Below are 23,530 nucleotides of genomic sequence, written 5' to 3'. Positions count from 1 at the left end.
AGTCATGCAATCAGGGAAACAGAATACGAATCTGACCGACAGCTCTCTGCGGTCCATGACAGGAGTTGGATTCCCGTGGTGGTATTAGAGCACAGAATAAAAATCCCTATATACATAAAACTCTATTCAGTCATCAAGGCAAGCAGCTAATTAAATAATAATAATAATAACCCTTTAGGATGTCATTTTGCAGGGTCTATAGAAAGCTATTTAAATTCAAGGGACAGTATTTGACAAACATTGAAACTTATTCTTTGTACTTATTCAAACAGAAAAGTGCAGAATCATTTCTAAAAGCGTTATTGAGCTAATGCCCAGGAACAGCAGCAGGAAATGAAACACCGGGGAGCTTAGGGGAAGAAAGAAGAGGTTAGAAATCCCAGCCTCATCTCCTCTTCAGTATGAAGTTTATCTTTCATTACATTGTCATATCAGCTTCAATGGCGTGTCTATTTGTTCCAGATAAAACTTCATCAGGAAAAGCATTAATTCCTCATATGCAACCTGCCACCAACTTCCTGAGAAAAGCCTCATGATCACATGTTCACTTGTTACACTGGGCAGACCTTGAATAATTCATCCGGAATTAGAAGGATTACTCAGGTATGAGCGCTCTGTAATGAGAGGGTGTCTTTGTGTTAGAATTTTTCCAGTGTTCAGTGCATTCATTTTGCCATTGTAATTAAATGCATCTTGTAAGTTACAAGAAAGAAAAATAACAAGCAGAGCAAAACAGAGGGGAGGCCAATCAAAGGTACAATTTCTGAGGGTGGTGGGAGAACGGAGCCAGCTGCTTCTCCAGGTAATCACAGCAAAGCACTAAAAAGGCAGCAGATCACGCTGATCACTGACATGCAGCTGAACCACAGGTTCATTACAGCTAATATTAATTTCAGATGGAAGAGAAACAGGAGAAAAAAACAACAGGGGGGAAAAAAAATCTCAGCAAAGCAGACCTTTGAAAGGTAAGGAACAAATTTTTTTTATGCCAGCATCTCATTTATTTTATGACAACTAAGTGCTGCTGATAGTAATGGAGACTATTTTAAGGGTATCACCAGAGAAGGTCATATACAGAAATGACATGAAAGCACTTCAGGTTCCTCAAAAACTTAGATCTGTGGTAGCCAAGTGGCAGTCTCAATAATGAGGCAAATTTAAATAAAATGTCACTAAAGTGACTCCCCCCTTCTGATATATTTGTATTTTTGTGGCAGCTAATCCTCAATAAAAGAACATTTAAATGAGGAAACGTACACAGATCAATCCTCTTAATTTGGGTGAAAAAGTAAAATTCTGTGGATTAAAGTATCAGGAAGAAGATAAATGCAGGTGAATTTAGAGAAGCAGCATCCCTCCTTATATTAAATCGCTCCAGCATGACACTAACTGAAGGGTGCTTGTCCCCATTCTTTAGAATAGAAGCAGAGTCTATCTAACCGCAATTCTTGGGCAGCATTCCTTATTCAAAGAAATACTTACTGAATACCAACTGCAAGGATAGAAATATCATCAAAAGCCAAAAAAACTACTCATCAAAACCATTCATCATCTGAAAAAGAACTTTCACCACAAGAAAATTCTTTGCAAAACTACCAATGTTACTGAAAAATCCTCCAGTAAAAGCTAATTTGAAACAAGACAGTTTCATTTTAGAAACTTATTTTAAAGAAACTGACTTAACTTTCAGGTTTTTATATTCCTTGTACAAAAGCTCTGATCACTTTCATAGTGGTAACGGGATTCAGGAAGTCCCATTACTCAGGCAAAAGAATTTAACTATCTTCTTTTGAACCATTTTATCCTTCTCTCTTTGATAAGCATCTCCTGCCCAGGTTTGGATGGAGTCAGCTTGGCACTGCAAATCTAGACACAGTATCTTGAAGCTCTGAAATAAATGCTTCCCAGCTCCTCTTTTTTCTCCCTCTGAAATTACACTGCACAGCAGTTTAGCATGTTTCCCCTCATTTTGGTACCCTGCAGGAGACAAGAAGCACTAACTGCTGGCAACCTGCACTGCACCTCACAAGCTTGGGCTGGGGCACGAAAGAACAGGTTTGGATCATAAAAGCTCAGTGCTTTCACATCAGTTTGCTTTCATATCGACTTTGGTGGTCTTGAAAGCTACTTCTTCCTCTGGAAAACCTGCAAGAAACCATCGATCTTCTCTAGCAGTGAATCTTCCCTTTAAGTGCAGCGGTTCACGTGGCTGCAGAAAGAAGCAGACTGAGATTTGTCCCAACCCCTTAAGGTTTCTACCTCTCAGTGATACCTGGCATCCCCTTTCCCTGAGAGTTCAACAAGGGCTACCACAGGGTGTCTCTAACCAAGTATTTCTTTCAGGCTGTAAGTTCAGGCTGCTGCACAGACTGGCGCCATGGAGGGTTTCCAGCAAAGCACTCCGGAAAAGCTCCACAGAGAAATTTCTGCCCTATGGTATTTCCAGCTAAAGCAACCATTTTAGGCCCGATCAGGTCTCCTGCAGGTGGGTCAGTCCCTTTTGACTGCAGATGCTGCACAAATAAATGTTCCCGTATCCCCAGGTCAGTGCATTGTTAAGAGCCGTTATTCCTCAAACACGTGGGTTCCTAATGCCACCACACCGCCCCTTGTCACTGGTCTTTGGAGACCCCGCTCCTGAATGCATTTTAATTCTCACAAGAAGATACTTTGAACCCATGGGAAAGGAAAACATTACAGATCTGAGCTAAGAAGGTTTTTGCTTTCTTTTGCAGTTTAGGACCCATGGAAAACATTAGGAGCTGTGGGAGGAGGAAGACCAGTGCAGCGGCATTTTTTACTCAGTTCAGATTGACTGCTTGCTATCACCATGCAGACAACTGAGAAGATGACACAACCTAACAAGTTGTCATGTATTGTCCCTGTAGTCTTAAAAGCTAGCTCCTCTCTGCTGCTGCCTGCCCCGCAGCAAACTGCAAGGGGGAGCAGGGTGCCAGGGTGAAAAATACAGACAGCACATCTCCTGCAATCCAACACACTCAGCATTTTGCGGTCACCAACTAGGAAGTCAAATCCCTCATGTAAAACAGTTAATACAAAGAATACGGTTCCAGTCATTTAAAACGCACAACTAAGCCTCTGCCAGGCAGAGCAAGTCCAGGTAAAGGAGCAGGCACCCAGGTTCTTTATGTACAAAGGTAAATAAAGATGTAAACAGTGTCCAGAAGGAGTTTCAAGTTCAGACAGCACCCAAACCAGTGTAACTTATGCATCTGAGCACTTTTTACATCCAACTAAGGATTTTATATATTTATTGCAACTCTAATTCCAGGTGATAGTTGGGCTTTTGCATCCTTACAGAGTGAAATACTCACAGCCTTTGCCTCAAAGTGTACGCAACTTAGTTCACCTCTGGCTACGACCTGTGCAGGCACTTCCATTTATCCAAGGCTGTAACATTCATTTTGCACACCTCTGTAAATAACAAATGAAGTGCAAGTCACAGACTCACATTATATTTGTTTCTAATTCATCCTGACCTGCCCACACAATAGCTCAGATGCCAGAAATGAGTTTACAGTTGACAGAACTAGGAAACAGCAGCCAAACATCAACTAAAAAAAAAATAAATGTTGTAAAACAATCACTCGATTCCTTATCGTGCTGGAGGATTCATTCAGGACTGATATTTTTCGAGGAAGATTTCTAATCCTTTCTTTCTCCTGAAGCAGAACTCAACAGAAATTCCTGGGCAGTACACTTGACACAAACTCAGAGAGATAATGATGTAAACAGAGCTTTTGTTTGAGGAAAGTGATAAATGGAGCTATTTATCTTTCTGCACAAGGAGTTTCAAGATTTTGAATTAAGGAAAAGTATCGCAAATTTTGGGACTAAAACCAATAAAAAAATCCAAACTGTAGAATATTTTATTCCAAAAAGTTGACTTCAACCTGAATTATTTTCCCTGCAATGGATTAACATTTCAAAATGAAAAACCATTTTGATCAGAAGTTAATAGTTCAGTATGGAAATATCCTATGATGACATGTTGACAATTTTAGAGTTTTTAAAGGTAAACAAAGTTTTATAAAAATACCTCCTTCCTTACACAGTTTCAGTTTCAATTACTGTAATATTCCAGTGGATAAAACCCTAATGACAACTCACTCTGGTTTACTTGATCTATGTTTGTAAGCATCTTAAAAAAAAAAAAAAATCTAAACATCTATAAATAGAATCATTAATACAATAAGCAATCGTATTTCTTGCTTCAGTCTACTTTTCCCAAAAGTCTGCTAAATCGTGGAAACTTATGTCTCCTTACGTTTTGCCCAAGCCTCTCAGATTCAAACTTGGACAAAATATGCTGTGAAATCTCATTATATCATAAACAAGAAAAACAGTTCTTTGGTAACTATACAATGCAATTAGCCAGTCTTATTTATTTTCTTAATTTGAGTTTGATATGTATACCCTGTGTCACTGGTTCTTTTGAAAAATATAATAGAATTGGGTTAAATTCAAGTACTTGTTCTAGTCCTACCACATCAGTAAAAATGCCAAGGCATCTTTGAGAGGAGTAATGAGAAAAGTGGAGTTAAAATATTTATGGAATGGAAAAAATGATGGTACAGGGGTTTTTCAATTTCAATCGTGATGAAACAATGCAATCAGCTGATTTGCCTTCTTAAAATGAAGTAGCATTTCACCTAGAATTGGGAACATCAGTTGAGATTTTCTTATTTACACAATGCACTTGCAAATCAGGTATTTGTGCATGCAGTGTGGACAGCTAGGTACCCAGCTAATCATGTAGACCAGTAAATATCTTACTCGAGTGAATGAAATAATTTCATTAGTTAGCACCAAACAACGGGAAAGGAAAATGAAAAACACAAGCAATAGCACCATAAAATCATCAACTTGACATTCTAGCACTTCATCCAATGTGCGGCAGGTATCACCTAGCATCTGTGTGGCGATGGCTTGAAAAATACCACTACCTTTTTAGGAAATGTAATCTCATTCATCTTATTTATTTCACTGAAAAACAAATTGGACCTTGACTATAAGAAGAAAGAATATCTTAACTGATGGTTATTTTTTATTTACATTTATATTGTAACCTAACTTAAAAATAACTTCTCTTTTACAGAACTATGCCATGAGAGGGACAGTACATGGGACACATATATACTAAATGCAGGGAAGAACTACAGTTTTTCTCTGGCTTTGGAAGAATTAGAGGAAGCCAAAGTACTTCACTGCACCTGGGAACATGTGAGCTGCCAGCACAGTGGCGAGGGTGGAGAAAAGGCCTTAACTGGCTGCCAAGGCAAAAAAAAAAAAATTTACTTGCCCAGGTCTATTGTATTGGCATGCTCCTCATTCCTTCAGTATGGATTTTTAAATGGAAAACAATGAACACAATTTTCTTCTTCATTTGTTTAGGGAGATAGTAAAGGACGCTACACAGCTTCTCACAAATTGGCGATATGCGCCCGACCAAGTTTTCAGGAAAAGCAGCTGCGTGCCTGCATCTGTATGCACAACCCACACAAACAGCTATGCAGCTGCGCAGTGCTCTGTGTGTAGATACATCTCCTTTCTGCGTTCAGTTATATTAAAACACCATATGCAATGCAACTGCACACACGTGGGTTCTTCTTCTGAAAGTATGATCCCTTCAGACACAAATGGAAAGCATGATTCTTACTGATGGACATCTACATCAAGTCCAATGTAGTATCTTTCTTGCTATATCATTCATGTTAAATTTTAGAAAAAGTTTAATTCACAAGATGTATACAAGAAAGCAGAGGAAATACAATGCCAGGAAAATATATCCTCCTTTATCTTATGTATGACATATCTATGAAGAATGTATTTTATTGTAGCTGAAGAACATAAAACCACAATAATATTTTCTCTTGTCTCTTTTGACTTCTTTTTAGCTGTGTTTATTCTTTTTGTTGTATTTCAAATTATTTAGAGCTCAATAATGCAAGTTCAATGGGAATCTAAGGCCCAGTACAGGCATCTACATTTGGCAGCTACTGAATAAGTAATAGTCCGTTCAGTGGACTTACTCTGTACCTACAAGGGGCACACACTCAGAGCAGAACCTAGGCCTAGCAATGTTCAAGCTGAATGAACCGAGAGATAAAACACAGACCTGTAAGTGCATAAAATATGTCAAGAGCATAATAAAAATTAAAAAATCTACAGATTGAGTGTAATATGATAAAGATTAAATCAAAACTGCAGTCTCATAATATACATAAAACTTGACATGGGGTGTTAGAAACACCTCATAGCTTGCAGCTTTTACTAGTAGTAAAAGCTAAAACATACTGAAAGCCGTATAGAATGTGTGCAACATAAATCATGAAAGGATACAATACAATTTGACACAGTATCTGTCAAAAAGTGTATCATGTAAAACTCTATGGGGACCGAAGAAACTCCACCAGGCCTGGACTACTATTAGAAAGAAATTCAGAACAAACCTTCTGCAAGTTTCTCTGTTATTTGGGTGTAATTTATCTTTGTTCAGCTAGGAATGGATCTGGATGTTATAGAACATTATGTAAAGTAATTCTTGCTCTTATGAGATTTTCCCTCCACGTTAGTCAGTTCATGAGGTCTGGAACAGTCAAGTCAGCTTCCAAATTGGTGGATGCAAATACAGAGCCGTTTGTAAAACTGTTTTCAATGGATGCCAAATTTGAGCTAATAATTTCTCATGTTGGACGTAGGGAGCAATTAAGTCTGAAGATATGAGAAAGGGTGTTGTAGAAAGACACGTCAAACCTTTGATGTGATGTTCGAGGAAGGTGGAGAAACAGGTGGATAAGCCAGTTGATGGGAGGCTGAATTGGGCAATTCAAGATTTTGAAAAGCGGGACGTTAGTTTGAGAGTGGAGAGGTACAGCAAGAAGGGTAGTAAAAGCCATTAGATGCAAAGAATTCACGTGATCTTGAGTTATGTGCTCGGCTGATGTTTCCACTCCTTTCCACTAAACTTCATTTTAATTTTGCAAAACCACTATCATGTCTGATTAATGAGGGGAGACTCTCAACACCACAGCATGAGAGGACGTATTCAGAAGTACAGTCTTCTAACTCAAGATTTTATTGACATCTATGGAAAGACAAAGTAATACCCTGAGTATTTTCCACAAAAATGTTGTCATTCCCAAACATATGCTATATGTTGTTATTTTAGCCAGAATTTTGGTATGAGCTCTTTCGATTTACGTTTGGGTTTGTCTACTTTGATTCTCTTCCGTGATCTCATATCATGTTTCATTTTTTGTTGTTCTGCACTTTTTGTTGTGTTCCATCTGCCGCTCACTTTGTTAAATCCAAAATGATTTAATGACCAAGCTAATCAAGAATAAGATACTGTTTAAAGAAAACTGTCTCCATTTAGCTTTCAGCACAACTATAGCATAAGCAAAGATGTTCAATTTAATAATAGCATCATCTGAAGGACTGAAAGCGTTTTGCAAACATTCATTAACTGATGCTCACATTTTCCTTTTGTGAGAAATTGTTCCCGCCTTTGCTGTTTACACCTGCCTGATCTGCACCTACTTTATTGTGTGTTGTCGCCAGACTATGCTGTGAACTGCAACATTTGGGACTCCAAGAAAGATTCATATAACAACTTGTGCGTGAAGACAAGACTTGAGCAAAATTTTAGCACTTAAGGCCAAAATTTTGATTCTGAAGATACTGCTGCTTATAAGCACCTAATTTTTTTCATGCCAAATTCTGCTTTTGAGCAAGTAGTAGCTGTGTGCCTCTCCTCTATAAGGGATGAGCAGACCTGTGTCCCCTCTCACACCAATGCTCAGTGAAGACCTATGAACAAGGTGACAGGGTACCAGTGCCCATTGAGAGGCCCAGTCCAGCAGCCTCCCCAGTGCATACTTGAAGTGTCACGTAAAACACAACCGTGCTCAGAACTCCTGCCATGCATGAAACAAAATTTAGAGGTTTTCAAATTTGGATTTGTCATCTTCTTCTGACCACCTGCAGTGCAGGAAGCTAGCCCATGCCAGTTCTCCATGCTGCAGGACATATTATTTTTTTCAGTGTTTCCCAGAGGTCACAAATTCAGATGGTTTGGACCAAGGTATGTTGCAGTACCTTGGATCAATCACAAGAAAGATGTCCTGGCCATCCATCTCTTATACAAAGGAATACTCAGGAACTGCAGCCAGTGCTTAGTGGAAGATTGATGAGAAATTTTGAGGTTTCCTGGGAATTTGTATCCCAGTTAGGGACAAAACTCACTAATGGGAAGGTGCCATGCGCTAGACTGGTTTGCTCACAGGTTGAGAATTCTTACTAGAAAGGTATTTGTGCTGGTTTTGGCTGGATAGAGTTAATTTTCTTCATAGTAGCTAGTATGGGGCTGTGTTTTGGATTTGTGCTGGAAACAGTGTTGATAACACAGGGATGTTTTCGTTACTGCTGAGCAGGGCTTACACAGAGTCAAGGCCTTTTCTGCTTCTCACCCCACCCCACCAGCCAGTAGGCTGGGGGTGCACAAGAAGTTGGGAGGGGACACGGCTGGGACAGCTGACCCCAACTGACCAAAGGGATATTCTGCACCATATGACGTCATGCTCAGCATATAAAGCTGGGGGAAGAAGGAGGAAGTGGGGGACGTTCAGAGTTATGGCGTTTTGTCTTCCTAAGTTACCATTATATGTGATGGAGCCCTGCTTACCTGGAGGTGGCTGAACACCTGCCTGCCGATGGGAAGTAGTGAATGAATTCCCTGTTTTGCTTTGCTTGTGCATGCGTGGCTTTTGCTTTCCCTATTAAACTGTCTTTATCTCAACCCACGAGTTTTCTCACTTTTACCCTTCCGATTCTCTCCCCCATCCCACCAGGGGGGAGTGAGCAAATGGCCATGTAGTGTTTAGTTGCAGGCTGTGTTTAAACCATGACAGTATTACAAGCAAATCCCGTCCCGAGGTCAGAGTGATAAAACAACCAAAGCTTCCGCTCTTTGATTGATGTTATGACCAGAACCCCTTGGTACTTACAGACTTGTATAATACAGCTGCTTATCTACTGTTTTTTTCTTTAGAGATGCATTGTATTTTCCACCCATCTTGATACAGTCCCTGGTATTTATATCCCTACCTCTGTTATATTCAGCAGGGAATGGGGTCTGTTTTCTTTGATTAACTAGCCATTCGGAAAACAGCCACAAACACCAATCAACCCCCGTGCAGTGGGAAAGCTTTAGAGCAGGGAATGGTAAACAACCCTCTCCTGCCATTGCAATCCCAGCGAGGGAGTTGTGCACTCTGTCCAGATCGGATATTTTATGCAAACTGATAGAAGAATGAAATGTGATTACAGCCTGGTTAAAATGCTTTTTAAAATACTCCACGTGGCACTTTAATCCTCTCCTCCCATAGCTTGGCTATTAAAAAGAAACTGACTGTAGTCACATTTTCAAACTGGACAACTCTGCCACCTAATTCAAATACAAAGAGACATAAACTGCTTGCTGGCAATTTAACTAAAGAGAATAAAATGGTGGAAAAACCACAATTATCATTACTCTTCAGCCTAAGGAAAGATTCTGCTTATTTAACAGAAGAATTTTAGCTTTATTTTTAGTTGAGACACTTTAAGAAAGCCAGCTTACCTACCTGGCCTATCTTTCTCAATGCCGTGCTGTTACTTCTAAATTTTTAACTTGATGGCTGGAAAGTTCACTCCATCTACATTTCTTTCCAAGAAAAGCACTCAGAAAACATCTTCTCAGTTGCTTGAATCAGGTCAGAAAAAGACACTACCAGGAGGCATCGTAATATATGGTATAGAAAAAAAAGATTATTTTGTTTGGCTTTCTAAGGATTTTGAGTATTAAAGGTGCCAGGCTAATGCCAGAGAATGAAAGGTCTTGTATCATTTTCATTTGTCACTGCCTATGCAAGTACACCATTGACACAGGCCAGTCTTGCAGGTTTGAGTAACAGGAGAGAGAAAATCATTTTTCTACATCCATCTGACCCTCTACTCTACTCAGCTGGGACTGCCACGCTGGTGACTATAACCATGCAAAACCTGCAGGAGCTGAAAATACTGTTTAGGTAATATTTAGAAAAGCTCCTCTGCGCACCCACAAAGGAGCTCAGAGAGACAATGTCAGGAGGGAGTGCCCAAAAAATGCCCTGCAGGGCTGCTCCCTGGTCCAGCCCAGGAGCCGTCCACAGCCTGTATGCACAGCCACGATGTGCATGCAGAGTCCCATTTTAGTTCAGAACACTCCTCTCCTAGATTTCAGAGCCCTGCACAGATGTTAGGAAGAAAGCTGTGTGAAACTTCTGGCTGAATGGGATTTGAAACCCCCTGAAATATTTAGTGGGAATTAAAGAGGTGTGTTTTCATTTCTCATTGCTCCTGAGGAGGCAAGTGAATAAGGCTAGAGAGCAAAGCACCCGCAAGAGCTGCTGATCATGTCCTGACACCAGACCTTAGTGCAGCCTGACAGCCTCCACACTGGAGACTTTCTGCTTACTTTAAGTGTCCTTTAAAGAAATAACTCCCTACAACCCAACCTCAGGATTTTGTTGGCAAGAGTATGGGTTAAGCCCACAAAACTTAATCATATGTTCTGGCACTCTGCTGAGTAGGACACCAATTATTTTTGTGTAACAACCATCCAGTTTGAACGACCAGATCTGGTGCTTCAAACTGGTCCTCTCCCTCCTTAAACACAACATAAACATTTTTTTTTTCCTCAAAACACTTGGGGTTCAATAAATTGATATATTCCAACAAAATGCAGTTTTACTAGAATATTTCCCACTATGTATAATCAGATGACTGAGGACAATGTCAAAAAGCAGCCAGCAGCAAAAGTCTGCTCAGTCTCCAGTCTCCCAGACCAGATATTTTAAGATCAGACCTTAGAGATCTCTCTGGCTCTACAACCTGTACTTGCATTTAAATGCACATAGGCATTTAGAAGCACAGACCTGGAGTTTGTAAACATAAACACCATTGTGGAGATGCACAGGTAAAATTTTGGGTTCCTCTTTTGTATTTGAAAAATTAGCCTTTTCTGTGCTTTATTTCTCTAGATGATATCTTAAACCAGACTGGACTTTCTTCTCCCTCCTGTTTTGAGACTAGGATGACTTTAAGGGCAATCATCTGTTTTAATTAAAGGTTCTGATACTTAGATACTTGATACTTATATATGTTAGAGATTAGAAAGGTTGATTCCCTAAGTATTCTGCCAGTGCTTTTTTGTTTACAGTTTAATTTTCCTGCACCAGTCTTATTACTTCACTAGCATTTCATTGCCTACCAATATGCTTATTAATGTATTGATTATTTAAGGATGATAGTCTAAAAATTTGCTATCAGAGCAGCTGCAGGTTCTCCTTGAGCTATCCTTTTTTGCTTTCCTATTACTTACAGCTGTAAGAGTATTAGAATTAAAAACTTCTGAATGATTTAATGAGAGACTATGAAGTCTTACAGTGGAGACTTAGAATCATAGAATCATAGAATCATTGAGTTTGGAAAAGACCTCTAAGATCATCGAGTCCAACCGTCAACCCAACACCACCATGTCCACTAAACCATGTCCCTAAGTGCCTCATCTACTCGTCTTTTAAATACCTCCAGGGATGGGGACTCCACCACTTCCCTGGGCAGCCTGTTCCAATGTTTCACCACTCTTTCAGTAAAGAAATTTTTCCTTACATCCAATCTAAACCTCCCCTGGCGCAACTTGAGGCCATTTCCTCTCGTCCTGTCACTAGTTACTTGGGAGAAGAGACTGACACCCACCTCGCTACAACCTCCTGTCAGGTAGTTGTAGAGAGCGATGAGGTCTCCCCTCAGCCTCCTTTTCTCCAGGCTAAACAGTCCCAGTTCCCTCAGCCGCTCCTCATCAGACTTGTTCTCCAGACCCCTCACCAGCCTCGTTGCCCTTCTCTGGACACGCTCCAGCACCTCAACGTCCTTCTTGTAGTGAGGGGCCCAAAACTGAACACAGTATTCGAGGTGCGGCCTCACCAGGGCCGAGTCCAGGGGCACGATCACTTCCCTACTCCTGCTGGCCACACTATTTCTGATACAGGCCAGGATGCCATTGGCCTTCTTGGCCGCCTGGGCACACTGCCGGCTCATGTTCAGCCGGCTGTCGACCAGCACCCCCAGGTCCTTCTCTGCTGGGCAGCTTTCCAGCCACTCTTCCCCAAGCCTGTAGCGCTGCCTGGGGCTGTTGTGGCCGAAGTGCAGGACCCGGCACTTGGCCTTGTTGAACCTCATACAATTGGTCTGGGCCCATCGATCCAGCCTGTCCAGGTCCCTCTGCAGAGCCTTCCTACCCTCGAGCAGGTCAACGCTCCCACCCAACTTGGTGTCGTCTGCAAACTTACTGAGGGTGCACTTGATCCCCTCATCCAGATCATCGATAAAGATATTGAACAAGACCGGCCCCAGTACTGAGCCCTGGGGAACACCGCTCGTGACCGGCCGCCAACTGGATGTAACTCCATTCACCACAACTCTCTGGGCCCGGCCGTCCAGCCAGTTTTTGACCCAGCGCAGAGTACACCTGTCTAAGCCGTGAGCCGCCAGCTTCTCTAGGAGAATGTTGTGGGAGACGGTGTGAAAGGCCTTGCTGAAGTCCAGGTAGACCACATCCACAGCCTTTCCCTCATCCACTAGGCGGGTCACCTGGTCACAGAAGGAGATCAGGTTGGTCAAGCAGGACCTGCCTCTCATGAACCCGTGCTGGCTGGGCCGGATCCCCTGGTTGTCCTGCTCATGCCTTGTGAGCGCCCTCAAGATGAACCGCTCCATCATCTTCCCCGGCACCGAGGTCAGGCTGACAGGCCTGTAGTTCCCCGGAAACTTGCTACAGATCTACTCACCACAATTACATTTGCTGGTCTCTGGATTAGACTTTTTGTTTGTTTGTTTAGTAACAAGTTATTTAACAGAAATTATATAAATCTGTCAAACTGTTTTATGAACGATTGGTATAGCAGCTCCAAAAATATGAAACAAGACCTCTCTGTTACCTCTTATACCTCTCTCACCATTTTAGACTTGCAGCCTCATAGTCCAAGCCATGCTTTAGAGCTGGAATATACAGCGCATTTTATACATCCCTTTCTCATTACTTCTATTCATGTCTTTTTTCTGTCGCATATATCCTTTAAACAACCTTACATTCAATCCCATCATTTGCATTTGTTAATGCATCACAATGTATTTGGGTATTATTAAAATATGTTAATACACAAAAATGATAGCTGGAAACATTTAAGCAAGAAAGTGAATACATTATCAAGTTCTGTGCCTGAAGCAAGAGTGTGCTCTCCTGTCTCCATCTATTGATCATTAGAAAAGGTCTGCATTTCCCCTGATCTGTGTGTGATATGTCCCTAGTGCAACCCACCACACTGTAAGCCTGCAACTGGGCTTCAAAGTGACAGTCAGGGTTTTGGAAAGCTTAATCTGATTGCGAACTGAAAGTCACAGAATTCATTGCACAGATAAACAGTGAGACAACGTAAGCCGATGAAGATCGCAAAGGAGATGCGTGACTGCGTAGAGAGGTGAAGGGTGCAAAGAAGAAAGGCTCAGAGAGCTGGGAAAAAGTTGGAGTAGCTGGTATCCAAACAGAAGGGACGGAAGGTCAAAAAGCAGAAAAATGAAAAAGTAAGAGGGAGGGAACAAAGTGAAGTGAGAATTCAGAAGGAAAAGAATGAGCCGAGGTTGCCAGAGCTGCGTAGGAGTCTGTCTAGTCCCCAGACACCCTCGGTATGGTGGTGTTATTCATCTTCATGAACTTGGAAATGTTACAGAACCTCTGTAGGAAAACCACTAAGTTAATGGAGATAAAATGGAGAAATAAGAGCTCACAGGACCAAAATAATAAATGCCTAATACCTTTCGTGTCCCCTGTAGCCAAATGAGAGGGCTCCAAATGCCAAACTACTCTTCTCCGTCAGGCACTTCATAGAGTTTTTCTTCCTTAGGATAACGAGAATCCAAAATGAGGAATCAGAGCACAGACACATCTGTCTGCCACGGAAAGGGACGTGAGCCACAGAGAGGGTTTGGCGAGGGAGCTGTGGCTTTACTACTGCCTTTGCATAAGTTGAGTTAAAAAAAGCAGGGGAAGGACAGGAGGAACCAACAAAGGAGGAGACATAATCCAAATTTCTATTACTCCCTGAGGCAGCAATTTTTGACAGACCTTCTCCACTGATGGTTTTGAAAAAGGAATATGTAACTAGATCTGGGCACAAAAGAAAATGCGTGGTTGTTAAACTACACAAATTCAAATCTTTTCATCACCCTCCCATAGGAAAATGTCTACAAGAAGTGACCTGAAGAAGTAACAAAAAATACTTCAAGGAGGACATTTTACTCACCCCAAGCTTTGCTTCCCCATAGGTTGCACAGAAATGGCCCACATCTGATGCGGCCAGACTAGGAAAGCATATTCATAGGAGTTTGTAACTTCCGTCAGGAGTCTCTCTTGTTTAATAAAGAGCAATCTCAGAGGCCTAAAGGATTACAGGACTTGTTATGTCATATTCATTCCAATTCCTGCTAAATCAAAATAAATGACCGCTTGCCAAAGTGGAATGACATGCAAGCAGCACACCCAGTTTCTGAAGACACCACGCGTTAATAGAGCAGAGCAGTGAGTGCTGAGCTCAAAGTCACCCCACAGTAATAAAACCTGAGTTAACGTACGTGCTACTCAAAAATCCAGAGAAGGGTGTATCCCTCCACAAGCTGCTGACACACACAAGGGGAAGTTCACTGCTCTGCTAGCATCCCAGCACAGCTTGCTCACCCCTCTACAATTTTTGGTCATGTAAAGCTGTTGGTCATACTCTTTTTTGGCAAGACAATGCCATAGATGGAACAGCCTAGGAAGGTAGTACAAACAATTTTAGCAACTGCATGAGAAGTAGATTTATGGGTTGGAAAAAGTAGCAAAAGTTTATTATCTAGCAAAAGCTTCCCTGTATTGCTTCTTCATTATATATACCCAACACGCTTTCACTGTAAGATGCCACATCAGGACCAATGTCACTCTAGCAGCAGTGCCCAAATGACAACTGACACCCCACAAAACTGCACCCTCAGTACCTTTATGCCCCAAAGAGACTTCCTCTCTCAAACCCTTCCTGGCCTCTGCAGCTGATAAACAGAAGGGAGAACATCATCTTATTTTGGTTTTAATTGAGAGACTAACATGCAGCAGAACTTCCGTTTTGCTGCAAATATATCCATAAAGACATCTCCTGTTTTGCACTCTTTACTAAAGCCTGTCTTTTACTCATGAGGTGGTTTATAACAGCACCCATGAGAGCTGTTTCTCTTTCAGACCTCTCCTGTGCTAATGCATAATAAATGGACTCATCACATAGTAAATATTCAGAAACCTTTTTTTATGGAGTGTGACAATACCATTGCTCTGTTAGACCCAAATATGCACAAATTAAGCTACTTGTTTGTAGGGGTGGGTTCAGCATCCTTTTCTGTTTATGCCACCCTTTCTAACAGGTGCCTCCCTAATACTGAGTGTGGCCAGCTGAGAAAACTCCAGCAACAAATAAAGCTAGCAAAAAAATTTCCTTTGAGCATTATCCTGAGATATGCATGCTCAGCTTTTACACTTTTTCTTAAATTACTTCCTAATTGTCAGTTTTCTTACTCCCTGCTCCCTTCCAAAATTTCCCATCCTCTAAAAATTCCAGCTTCAGGAGGGAGCTCGGAATTTCTGCAATTAATCACTTGCCAGTGCAAATGAAAGCAGCACTCATGCTGCTTAGTTATTCAGAAATTTAAAGTCTCCCACATATAAAGCTCAGGATTATGGTATTCAGATGTGATATGGCCACGGAAACAAATGGGGATACATACTAGTCTGGCAGCAATTCCCAGAGTTGCACACTACCAGAAAAAGGCACAAGGAGATATAAAGGGGATAAACTAAGTATTGCGAGCTACAAACTCCTCATACAGGTAGCCACAAGCAGTTACTCTGCATGTTGTGGTCTAGCTACACTCGCTGTCAGAGCATGGTGTTGCGGTCCTACCTTCCCCACCTATCAGAAATATCCAAAGTTCTCCAGAAAAAAAAAAAAAAGGGAAACTCTTATTTGTTATCTCTACAGGTAGAGACTGAGGGCTATTTAACACAAAATTAATTCTGTTTTTTGTGTGTGCCTGAGGATTGTTTTAGACCAATTGCCTGGCAATGCAATTGGTGCCTTAGAGTGGCAGCCACCTGCACACTTCTACAGAGCTGGTCTCCTACCATCAGGACCTCTCCAGGTGCTCCTCTCATGATGCCATCCTAGTTAGTCCACTTCTACACAAGAGAAACCCCAAGTGAAATCTCCACCGACAAAGGAACCAATTTTCCTCTCTGGACTGTTTTGCCATGTAAAAAGATGACTACAGGGTTAGAGACAGCCTAAGGTGTGAAGTACTTAGCTTTGCATTTGGCCATCAGAATGAAGGGTGGGGACCCCCCCATCCCATGCTCACTCCTCAAAGGGCTGTCAGCCATCCTTTCTCCAGCTGAAAAGCCTGGACTCAGCTCTCTGCAGAATGCAATTCTACAGGATTCAAGCAAAATTAGTTCCTCAGGATATATTTTGCTATTTCTTATTTTTATTGCCAAATCTAGTCACGGAATATGATCTTATTTCGATAGGTACTGTACAAAATAAGCCACTGAGAAAAATAGGTTCCCAGCTTAGGCACTCCCAGCCACTCTCTAGAGAAGGAAATTGTCTATGATAGCTAGGAAAGAAACTTGGGCACCTAAATTAGGCACCTAAAGTTACACATGATGGGAGTATAGTTGTAGCCATGACAGTTTAAGGATCTAAGCGAAGCAAGGTTTTAAGAGAGAATTACCTTTAAACAGAAGAAGGGATACATCTGCGGTGGGACCCCTAAATAACCAAGGCAAACAAACCTCCTCTGAAAACATGCAGAAAACTTCAAGATTAGAAAACTGACTCTGAGATTAATGCAATTATGGTAATCAATGAGACAATTCAAGAGAAATAGGTAGCTGGCACCACTGAAGATGGAGAAAACGAGATAATAAGGACCGATTGCTCAATAAAACCTTTTTTTCCCCCCCCCATCTTTTTCTATTCTATCAGACTGCTACAAACTTTAGCTCCCATGCTCATCTCTTGAACTTAGGCTGTAGCTCTCCTTTGAGGATGAAGGCTGAAAGGTCAGATACAGAGAGGTGGTTTTCTGAGAAATACTCTTCCTCTGATAATGGTCACGTTCATTAACTTAGTTCATTCTGGGGTACTATAGTAGTTCTTTGGTTTCACCCACAACACATCTATGATAGTGTTTAGATGACTACAGTATGAGTTCCTCTCTCCCCTCTTATTTGGCAGTTATAAAATAAGCCAAATGAAGGGAAAGAGCATAAAGCAACAACAAAACAGTGCTGCTCAGTTGATGGGTAGCGATCGTAGTACACCAGAGACCTAATTGTCAAGGTTTTTGTTAGTGTAATAACAAAGGAGAGTGCTAAGGAGTTTGAAGAAAAGACAAGACTACTGTCTTGAGGGAAAACTTCGTACCTTACAGAAGAGTCCTTGGAGAAAGCATAAAGATACTTGCTTGAAAAAGGAGTTGCACTGGAAGCTCACACGGATGATTTCCAATTCAGAAATGAGAAAGCTACAGGGAGAGTCAGAACCAACCATAAAGGGCCTTGAAACTCAAGACAATTCACCCCCCGGAGCATTTTCAATAGAACTAAATGCGGAAAGGGTGCTTTGTAAAGGCCAGAGAAAATAACACTGAAAAGTACTGAAGTGATAGACTGGAGGTTGTATGGGTAAATCATAGACATGTTATGGAAGGTAAATTGGCAAAACTTAAATAGACACACAAGCTTAAGCAATAGAAAGCCACAGGAAAAAATGAAGACTACAATGTCAACTACTGGAGGTTTTAGGTTGAACTACGTTAGTGGTCAGACATTCATGAAAAGACAGTAGAGGAAAACACACACATTTTATTTCAGATAAGAGGAGCTCAGTTCAGTGTAAGAGAAGCAGAACTGCAGGTTGTCTCCCTGGAGCCTCTAGCTGAATTTGTTTGGACTTGAGAATACTCTGGGATGAGCTACAGATAGAAAAAACTATGGTCTTGGATGTAGGATGGCCCACAAAAATTGGAGGACAGATCTGGAAAATTCTCCAAAATAATAGAGAAATAAGAGAGAGAGCAAGCAAAGACAGTCATGGAAGGTAGAATGTCATGGCACCACGGCAGGACATCAATCAGTGACGTCTAAGGCTGTTAAAGTGACTGGCAGGCATATGCAGACTGACCTTTGAACAGAAGTCATGAGCAACTTGGATGGAATTTCAGTGAGAGCAAAAGGGGGAAGGTACATACAGGAGCACGTAAGATGAAACAGGAGAAGCTGAACTCAGATAAAATTTTCAGGAAACTTCGGAGACAAAAGGAATACGGCAGTAGTTGGCTTGCTTAGCTGTTGGATGAACACATGACTGTGTAGAGCCATTTCTTGATATGTAGGCTGACTCAAATTTTGACTTACATTTTCATTTGCATAAAGCCAAACTCTGCAGAAAATAACCTTTACAGGTGTTCTACTCAAGATAAAACCTGTGAAAACTCTCTAGAATGTCAAAGTTGGATCAAATTTTGGTATATGCTTAGGAGCGTTCGTGAGGGAGAGCAAGCCTTTTGTTGAGCCTCAGAATTCTTGAATTCTGAGAAAATGAGGCAGTAGGAAAACAGTTTTACATTTCATTTTTAAAGCTATGCACAGAATCTTCTTCATGCTCTGATAACTGTCACAGGTCAGTTATTATACTTCCAAAACACATTGACCCCCCTAAGCTAATCCAGATGACTATTAGCCTTTTGGTAATGCCTGAAAGTAATGCCACACTGCGTTTGTAGTGCTTTCTGGTCAGGATTCAAAATTTTTGCACTGCTGCAAGTTTGTTTAAGCCCTAGATATGGAAGCAAAGATACACAGGATTATAGGAAATTAAAAAAAAAAAAATCTTTCTCCAGGCTGATTATTCTTTTGGCTCATGCAAACTGAAGCCAATTTGTGATAAAGCTATGAGAAATATGCTTTGCAATGAAATATACCCCACTTCCCCGCCCCCATAAACTGACATGTTGACAAGCTATGAGAGATTAAACATGCTAGTGTCAGTGGATCACGCGTTCCTCCTGTCATTATTAACAGCACTTCACTGGCAAATCTGGCTCAGGTTTTATGTTGAGACTTGCTTCCCAGGAAAAGGACACTACATGACAAATAAGATGGAGCCAGATCACCCACGATAATACAAAGTGAGGACAGCAGGTGCATTTGGTATCCCCAGGAACCTGTCAGCTCCAAGTCATGGACTGTGCAGGAGAGGGTAATTGCAAAATAGATAAATTGAACCTTCAGCTGTGGGGCTGAACATGTCAAGGTCTTAAGGGTACTCCTGAACCTTCTTACTTGTAGAGCAGCAACAGAACATCTCATCCGCCCAAGAAGCATCACCTCCGGAGGCAGAGGGGAACGAGGGAACCAGTGTCTGGGTTGATAAATAGTTTGCTAACCGACAGCTGCAGAGTGTTGCTGATCCCCTTGTAGAGAATTAAGATATACGGGGGACTGGAGTATAGTCCCAGCATTTTTATACGTTCTTGCCTTTTTTGCTTCCTATCCCTTTCTTAGCCACTGTCAAACTGCTGAATTACAGTACAGATCCACTATCCAAAAAGCGTTTCTTGGATATCTCTCATTGTCAGTGTCTTTTTATTGGCCAACTCCATGGTCAGAAATGTTCACAACAAAGATGTATGGACTTGCATATATTAACAAGATCTTTTTGTGGTGTGATCAGTGTATCTGCCACCAGAACAGCAATTCCAATGGCAAATTTGTGAGTAAATCGGGATAATTAATTAATTCAGGAGGTTTTGGCCCATCAATAGAAATCTTTATGCTGTTGCTACTGCCAAAAACCAAATTAAGAATAACCATGTCCAGTTATTAACAATTTGTTCTAGTACAGAATCACTAATCATTATTACACCTTTCTTCCCCAGACAAATCACCTTAGCAAAGCTTTGTATGGCCTATTCATAGGTAGTTTAAACAATATTGTTACTATTACAGTATTCTCGGGAAGGTAAAAGTGCCATCCACAGTGTCCAGGGAAAACAAAAGGGCTCAGCAGTTGCTAGCATGTTTCCACTGGCAATGCAAGTAGGATCACAAGAAAATCAAAATCTCAAGACCAAATCCCTTTTGGTACTGTGTGCAAGTTGTAGATGAAATATTATGAGAGCCTAAGAGGAGTTTCTTTTAATGCACCATCCAGAAGCATTATTTCACCTGCCAGTCATTCACAAGTTTCCTACCAGCTAAATATTTTGCAGATAGAATTAAATAGACAGAGGTTTCAAATGCATCCGGACTCTGCCTATGCAGCCTGGGAAAGGAATTTTCCACTTTGTACTGCTGAGAAAAATGTAGACGCTGTGGGCTATGGTATCATGTTCAGAGGAACAAGGTGGGTAGGACAGGGCATTAGGCACTATTATACTCTAGGGAAGAAAGAGCAGACAGGGGCACAATGGAAGCGCTTCATTATATTTTAAATGAGAATAGTTCCAAGGATAGGAAAGCCTGTGGTGCTTGTAAAGGATTAAGCAGGGTAATGTGCTTTTTAAGAAGACATAAAGAGGTATGTAATGTGATATGTTTAAGCCTAAATGATTTTCCTTGGAGTCCTCAATGAATGTTTAAGCAGGCATGACTTAGGCCTCTGTAAATCCTCTCCGAATAAATAACTTTCGTGAAAATAGAGATTCCTCTGACAGAATGAGATGCATATTTCATAACCTATGCAAAAAAAGGAAAACCAATTTGAGATACATGAAACAAGAATAATAAAGAATAAAAGAAAATAAAAGTGAATATTCTCCAGGATAACCCAAGCATATATAGGAATACAGCTACCTCCCCATCCATTTTGATTTGACAAGAGCAGGAAGACAAACAACTGAATGCTTCCCTACCTTCAGATCTTCAGCTGCTTTTTGTTGCCTTTTGAGAAAGGAAGAGACAGTAAGTGGCAAAAAACATCTAAAGTGCCTGTGCTTTTCAGGCTGTCTCCTGTTTGAGGTATTTAAAACTCTGCTCCCTCTTCAGGGTAAATCTACCCAGCTGCTCTCTAACCAGATCTGATAGTGTATATAGCTGTTCACTATGGATGGAATGGGAGCACACACAGTGCTACGTATGCACCTCATTTATGAGAACAGGACCAATAAATATCAAAACCTGAAAACTTACAACGATGATCTTACCATCTTACTTCTCTTGCCCACCCTGCCCTCCTGCCAGGAAAAGCAGGTCAAAGCGGTAGATTGCCTGACGCAAAATGGGACTATGCAATCATTGTCATTTGGCTGTATTGTATTTTCACTCACACAGGTGCCATTCCCCATGAAGTCACTGGTACAGCAAGCATGAAGTCCTGCTGAGCAAGTGGGATGATGAGTTGAGTAAATCAGTGGTTGATCCCCCTCCCCTTCCCTCTGTTTATGTATACATTACTATTAAACTGTTACTTTCCTCAAAATAAGAAGAGTGCCAGCTACACTGTAATTTGCAGAATAAAAGCAAGAAAAAACTAAAGTACTTTTAAGATATAACAAAAATGGTTGGCAAAGCCTCTTCTGCGATGGCTACTTGCAAACCTTGTTTAACCTCAGAGAGGGTGCAGCGGGGAGTGTTGTTAAAGAAGAGCATGTCCACTGCGTCCATAACATCCTTCCTGCACACCTCTCTCCCATGGCGGTCCCTCCTATCACAGTCCCTTCATGGTCATTAGGCAGCCTAGTGGAAATCCCTTTCCCCGTACCCATTTGGAAGCACTCATTAAGTCTCAGACCTTGCTTAGCACTCCAGGAGTGTGTGTCGAGGTAACAGCCTCGGAGAGCTTGGACAAACTGCTATTCAGTCATGCTTTAGCACTGATTAATGGTAGAAACAAAACGAAGCACAGAGGGAGACCTGTCCAGGCTTAGCTTGTCCGGGGTTATAATCTGGTTGAGTGAATAGCTCTGATGTGGCCAGTTAAATCCGTTCAAGACCCTGAAGAACATTACAAAGTATATAAATAGGTCAAGGGAACCCATGAATTCTTTCCTTTGAAATGTTTTCATTTTTTTGAAGTATTTTACGGAGATTATAATCTCTGCTTCTTATCAGTTACCTTTTTAAATATTAGTTTTCCTTGCCTAAGACTAGCTTTTAACATCACATTCTTCATCCAGCTTTTTTCCTGAGCAGGCCAAATACAATCTCCCAAAAGCTTCTGCGAGAACAGCAACTGGCAAATAATCTTTTTCTGTGTCATTTCTTCCTGTAAGGTGAAAGAAGGGGAGCAACTGCACACACATAGGTGGATGTGTATGTTCATTAGAGTTGGGCCTGAACGCTTTGATATTTTAAAATTGGAGGGTGGTTGGCTTGCTCACATGCTGCAACTTGGTTTTTCAACACTACGATTTGCAAGTGCTTGTTCCTGAGAAGCAGAGGCATGGGAAATTAAAGAACCCAGATATTTCTGGTTTTGTAGGTTTTAAGACAGCAACTGCCATGTTTCCAGGAATGAGGAATCAAAGACTAATCTGGAATTACCTGCCAGCGTGATACACGGGTTGTTTTTTTCACCTAAAAGCCATTAGTCAACACAGCTGTGTTTGACGTGCTCTGGTTTTTGATTCTTCTGAAACCTTTAGTGTAACTTGGGAAGGCAAACCAGAAGGAGGGCAGGGTTTTTTTATACAAAAGGCAAAACCCAGCTTTATCAGCCCCTTACAAACTGAGCTAAAACATGTTTTCTCAAAAAGAGCAATTTCATCTAGCAAATAAATCTTCAGACTCTTTTTTTTTCTTGCTTTTTCAGCTTATGACTTTTTCTAAAGGGGTTTCAAAAGCGCAGCTCCGCAGGGCCTCTCTTGTGTCTTCTTTCATGCTGTTTAGTCCTTCAGAGGAGAAAATATGATCTCAGTTAAACAGAGGGTGGATTAGTGATTTTTAAAACTCCAAAGAATCTTTGTTATTTTGTGGTTCTTTTATTATTAAGAGATCACCAGTGACTTCATCATTCTTTTTAACATACTCTCTTACATGTTTGTGTCCAGTGTGAAAACACCAGAAATTACAGGTTTTCCTGGCAAATGGATTTTGGTGGAGACAAAAGGCAGAGTTTGTCTGGATTTTTAGAAGTCTCTAAACCAAGCTTAAAACAAGTGAACACACAACTTCATGGATATTTCCTCCAATTAACATTCACATTTTGAAGTTTAAAATAAAAATCTATAAAATATGATATTTCTCAAATTTGATTTAAAACTCTGAATATGAAGATACAATGGTAGGGATAAAGTTTGTATACAGTCACTCATTAACCTATGTTCACGCTCATACTGAACC

At 41.0% G+C, this 23,530-nt stretch overlaps 1 protein-coding gene across 6 annotated transcripts in view; it reads right to left on the bottom strand.

Annotated features, from left to right (window-relative positions):
• Nucleotides 1-23,530, bottom strand: part of GRID2 (glutamate ionotropic receptor delta type subunit 2) — a 755,994-nt gene that overhangs the window by 81,368 nt on the left and 651,096 nt on the right. The window lies entirely within an intron of this gene.

This window comes from Aptenodytes patagonicus, chromosome 4 (assembly GCF_965638725.1).
Source record: "Aptenodytes patagonicus chromosome 4, bAptPat1.pri.cur, whole genome shotgun sequence".
Classification (NCBI taxonomy): domain Eukaryota; kingdom Metazoa; phylum Chordata; class Aves; order Sphenisciformes; family Spheniscidae; genus Aptenodytes; species Aptenodytes patagonicus.
This window is presented reverse-complemented; position numbering and strand designations above follow the sequence as displayed.